This window comes from Myotis daubentonii, chromosome 1 (assembly GCF_963259705.1).
Source record: "Myotis daubentonii chromosome 1, mMyoDau2.1, whole genome shotgun sequence".
Taxonomy (NCBI): domain Eukaryota; kingdom Metazoa; phylum Chordata; class Mammalia; order Chiroptera; family Vespertilionidae; genus Myotis; species Myotis daubentonii.
This window is the reverse complement of record NC_081840.1, coordinates 166,356,298-166,362,181: the sequence shown is the minus strand read 5'-3', so window position 1 is coordinate 166,362,181 and position 5,884 is coordinate 166,356,298. Positions and strand designations below refer to the sequence as shown.

At 41.3% G+C, this 5,884-nt stretch overlaps 1 pseudogene; it reads right to left on the bottom strand.

Annotated features, from left to right (window-relative positions):
* Positions 1 to 3,220: 3,220 nt before the first annotated feature.
* LOC132238167 (PIN2/TERF1-interacting telomerase inhibitor 1-like) lies at positions 3,221 to 4,365 on the bottom strand (annotated as a pseudogene).
* Positions 4,366 to 5,884: the final 1,519 nt, after the last annotated feature.

The following is a 5,884-nucleotide window of genomic DNA, read 5'->3' as shown; positions in this document are numbered from 1 at the left end:
CTTAGGAAAGAATAACTGTTATTTAAGAAAAAAATAATTTACTATAGATATGACAATGTTAATTGTGATAGGCAAAACCAGAAATGTTGGATTTTATTTTCCATAGTCTCCAGGCATAGTGAAAAAGGTCCTTTATCTTTATCCTAAGGCTGTTTTTATTAACAGAACTAGAATTTTCAGCTAATCACGATATCTTAAGGCTCAATAAAGAATAGCAAAAAAGTACTGATGGATGAAATCATGTAGGAAATAAAACCATTGATTTCAACTGGTTTCTCCAATATAATAACATTATAAAATTCACGCTTGAATCACAAATTTCTAGTTTTTGCTGGGCATTCCACTTCATTATCCTCACATAGATTTAAAATAAAACTCATTATTTTCCCTTCCCCAATTACACAACCACCTATCCGCTCTGACCTGCCTACAGTAAGTCCTTATTTAGCCACACCTAAAAATAGAAAGCTGGCTTTTACTTTTCTTCACCTTTCCCTGTCATATCTAAAAATCTTTAGTTATCAATTGTACCCTCTCTCACCTTATCCCTGTCTTTCCTTTACTACAAAAAATTCTGGCATGGGCTCTAAAATACTATTTACCATATACACACACACACAAATAATAAATCCTGGCATGGGCTCTAAAATACTATTTACCAAAAATATCCTGCATGAGCTCTAAAATACTATTTGACAACTAGACTAATTGCCTCTTTAATGTTCAGCTCATCCAGTCTTAAACCATCGGAATCTCAATAGCAAATAAGTTATTGTACTAAAACATGACAGAAATCTTCTAGAAATGTTCATTGGCTCCCAAGTGCCTACAAAAAATAAATTCAGAAAAGTCTCCTTTCATGTAAAGCCATCTTAAATTTGAAGGCAAGTACATAATTGTAAAACCTAGTTCAAGTGAAACCTCTTCTATGAAGCATCCTTTTTTTTCTGAGTATAAAAAGAAATTTATTTGTTTATGAGAGCCATGATTTGGAGCATTAAAAATTTCTTCTGGGCCCAGCTGGCATGGCCCAGTGGTTGAACGTCAACCTATGAACCAGAAGGTCAGGGTTCGATTCCCTGGTAGGGCATATGTCTGAGTTGTGAGCTCAAGCTCCAGTGTGGGGCATGCAGGAGGCAGCCAATTGAAGATGCTCTCTCATCACTAATGTTTCTCTCTCTCCCTCTCCCTTCCCCTCTGAAATACACACACACACACACACACACACACACACGCGCGCGCGCGCGCGCGTGTGCGCGCGCGGCGCTATTGTCCCAGTGCATCGATTTGTGCACATTGAAAGGAAATTAGAAGAAATATTTTAATATTGCTATTCTCTCTTTCTCTATAATACAAGTGTCAACCAAATTCACAATCAACAATGACAGATCAAAACACACATGTGCAATCGGTGCTAGCAAGAGCTTTATATGTATCATGCATGTGCCAGTCAACTTAGCCTTTTGTATATAGATAAACTTGCTTAATTAAACCTGCTTTCTGATGTAGCTAAACTTTTTCCAGCCCAATGAAACACCCCAACTTCTCTTTCAGATAATTATCAGCAACACAGCAGTAAATATCAACACGAAGCAGATTATTACTTTAGATCACGCAGAGAGAACAAAGGATAAAATATTTAACTGTAGCAGTGTTTGACTATATTCTGCGCAGTGAGAAAACCTGAAGTCCTTTTCAAGGTCCACCATTTCTTACTTCTTTTCAGTCGGGTCAAGTTTCTAAACTTTATAAATCTCCGTTTTCTGGCTAATGAAAAGAAAATAGAATTCTACCTAGTCTCCTATCTACCTACTCCAGGACTTCTGTAAGGATCAAATGAGATGAGGCACGTGGAAACGCTTTACAAACATTTGGTTGACCTATAAAAAGTTTGCACCTGGCTATAAAGCAAGTTGGGTTTCTGGGCTGAAGAAACTCCAAGGAGGCTAGTCACTAGAGAGAAGAAGCCGGGCGTTGTTATGTGACGTCATTATCCAGCACCTTTCCGGGTTGGGCTGAGCTGTCGGTCGCGTTTTGCACCAAGGGTCTTGGCAGCGTTGGCTGAGATTTGGTGGGGTGTTGCTCCAGGGTGGTGGTGGGGCCTGTGTCCCAGTTGGGGGAAGCTGAGTATTGGTTTGTCAGTGCCAGGTCCTCAGTGCCATTTTTTTTTTTTAAATGGCCAGTGAGCGTCATGGCAGCTCCTGCATTGAGCATCTGCCCCCTAGTGATCAGAGCATGTCATAGCTACTTGTCAGATGGTCAGAGAGACTCTTGACCTTTTAAATATATAGACTAGAGGCCCGGTGCACAGATTTGTGCACTTTGGGGTCCCTCGGCCTGGCCTGCACCCTCTCGCAATCTGGGTCCCCACTAGTGCACTATCGGGGCAGGGGAAGGCTCCAGGGTATATCTGGCCCATCTCGCCCAGTCCCAATGGGGTCGATTGGGGCTAACCAGTCAGGAAGGGACCGTGGGAGGGCTCCAGGGCATGTCCGGCCAGTCTTGCTCAGTCTTGATCAGCTGGACTCCAGCAGCAAGCTAACCTACCGGTCAGAACATCTTCCCCCTGGTGGTCAGTGTGCGTCATAGCTACTGGTCTATCAGTTGACCAGTCAAATGGTTGACCAGTCACTTAGGCTTTTATATATATAGTATTTAAAAGTTCTTCTGGGAATATGATTGGGGAGAAAGTGTGGTGATCGAGTAAGACTCAGCAATCCATAAGCATGTTAAAAGATGTGCACAAACTCTTTTCGGTGAACTCTGTTCTTACTTGAGGCCAAAGGAGTTTGCTTGGCAGCACCCTGATGTCAGAGAGGTTAAAAGGCCCTGGCTCAACAGAATTTATTGGAAACCTTTCTTCTTTTTCTCCATTGTTTCCACTGGTATTTCATCTAGCAAAGCATCCATCGCAACCTCAACTTGCTTTTGTAGTTCTTTTTTATTTTAAAAAAAACAACATATTTTATTGACTTTTACAGAGAGGAAGGGAGAAGGATAGAGAGTTAGAAACATCAATGAGAGAGAAACATTGATCAGCTGCCCCCTGCACACCCCCCACCGGGCATTTGCGCGCAACCAAGGTACATGCCCCTGACCAGAATCGAACCTGGGACCCCTCAGTCTGCAGGCTGACGTCCATCCACTGAGCCAAACCGGTCAGGGCTGTAGTTCTTCTTTTCTCTACCTTTTTGAGGCTTTTGGTGGTAAGGTCTGGCCATCAAGGGCCACACACAACCCTCTCCTCAGCAGAAGCATCACAATTCTTGTCCCAATGAGAGTCTCCAAGCTGCTGCTCATCCTGGTCTCTCCTTTTCTTGGTCTTGGGTTGGGTGTAATTCTCTACATTTTTATCTTTTTGCCTTTCTTTTCTTTCCCCTTTTCCTTTCCATTTTGGGTCTCTGGAAGGTCAGGCCCTGAAACCATGACCTACGGTTTGTTCTTTAGCTCTGCCGTCTGCTTTGCAAAGTCTCCTGGATGGGGAAGGCACCGGTTGTCCTGGTGGAGGATACATTCCTATCTGGAGTGGCAGGGCTGAAAGCACCCTCAGGAGTCTTCTTATTCTGTCTTTTCCCCCAAATGCAGCCAAGATCTGTTTTGCTCTGATGACAGATCCTTCCTCAGTGGTTCTCAACCTTCTGGCCCTTTAAATACAGTTCCTCATGTTGTGACTCAACCATAAAATTATTTTCGTTGCTACTTCATAACTGTAATGTTGCTACTGTTATGAATCATCATGTAAATATCTGATATGCAGGATGGTCTTAGGCGACCCCTGTGAAAGGGTCATTTGACCGCCAAAGGGGTCGCAACCCACAGGCTGAGAACCGCTGCTTATGTGAAGGTCATTTAATGAACACAATTTTTGGAGATTTTGGACTTTTCTTCAAGATCGAAAGATTTATTTTCCTTGTTGTCTGAGAAGGAGACTGCTGTTTCCAGTCCATGGCAAGTGTTCAGTTTAGCCAGAAGCTGATTAAAATAATCCTAATGAGCAACCCAGTTGTCTTCATTATTGATTGCAGTTCCAAGTCCCAGGTGGTTATTTTTAACTTGAACTTTAATATGTTCTGTGACTCCTTGCATCTCTAAATCTTTTCCTTTAGATCATCTCATCTTCTCCAGCATCCTCTGGCCAAACTTGGAATCATCATTACTCCATGTGGTATTTCTTAGATCCACAGCACACCTCTGCTTCCGACCACGCTCAGCCTGCATCAATGTGTTGCAGATCCCGTCACCATGCAGGCCTCCAGAGTGGGCCTCCCAGCCTGAGCTACTGGGGCTAGAGGGCTGCCAGCTTGCAGAGAAGTTGGAACCACCAGACTTACATGCCAGGTGAACTGAAGTGGCTCCAGGAAGCATTTTTGATCACCCTAACTCAGTGATGGCGAACCTTTTGAGCTCGGCGTGTCAGCATTTTGAAAAACCCTAATTTAACTCTGGTGCCGTGTCACATATAGAAATTTTTTGATATTTGCAACCATAGTAAAACAAAGATTTACATTTTTGATATTTATTTTATATATTTAAATGCCATTTAACAAAGAAAAATCAACCAAAAAAATGAGTTTGCGTGTCACCTCTGACACACGTGTCATAGGTTCGCCATCACTGCCCTAGCTAGAAGAGACATCCTTCACTTTTTAATTCTTCTTTACTCATTATTTACATAAACACATAAACATGTGAATAGCACATTAAGCAAACATACCATATCTATTTGAACATTTATTTCTTACTTTGTCAATACAAAAGCAGAAAGAGAATAAAGTCATCTGATCAGAAGGTAGACAAGGTTTCCTCAGCTAAGCCTCTATTTACCCAACATGTTTGCAGGTTAAATTTCCTTTTATTCTCTCAAATTAAAGAAAACTGATGGTAGCAATCCAGGAGTACAGGGGCTCCACATACTACTAGGATCTCTAGGCTCTTTCCTGCTTTCTGTTGCACCAGACTTAGATGATGACCTTATCCTTATGCTCTCAAGATATTGAACATAGCTCCTGCCATAACATTCTCATTTCAGAAATGAAGGGCAAGGTCAAAAGATAAGAATTGTGCTTAACAGCTAAAACAGCCTTCTCTGAGGAACTTTCCTAGAAGTTCAATCCAATAACCTTTGTTCTCTTTGCATTAATTAAGACTCTGTTGAGCCAGGGCCTTTTAACCTCTCAGACATCTATACCTATAAGGGAACTTGGAAAAAGCTGCTGTTTTACCTGGGAATGTTGTTTTTCTAAATAAAATTGGGTTCTGCTAGTAAGGAAGAAAAAGAGAATACAATTGGGGTAGGCAAGTAGTAATCTCAGTCACAGCTCTCTGCTTTTGAGGGCACTAGAACTACTGAAAAAACTAACTCAGTCCTAGAATACTACCCATGACTTTAAACAATCTCTATTTAAAAGCTATTTTGACCTATGGCTTATAGGCTTTGTTGTTTAATTCTTGCTCATCCATTGGGTCTCAAATCTTCCCTGAATTCATTTGGCTCTGTCAGGTCTGCTCCCACATATTTTCAGAATACAGCGCTCTTAACTTTGCAGCAGTTGTTACACTTGCAATTAAACAAGCTTCTAATTATTCAATTAATATCATCCATCCCCAGAGGAATGTAAATTCCTGAGGGTTCAGAAATAATCTGTTTTGTTCATTATTGTATATTCAGTGAAGGCAAGAGCCTTGCACGCAGGAAGTGATCAATGAATTCTTTTTAATCACTGAGTGGATCTATGAGTTAACAAATGAGTAAATGAATCTATCAGTATCTGTCTACCTTGAAGATTTCCTGCTTTGTTTGGCCTTATCACTGAGTTCCTCCATAATATTAAGGCTGACACTATGTCTTGAAAATATTTTCACCCCAATGGTGTTTAAATTTTTA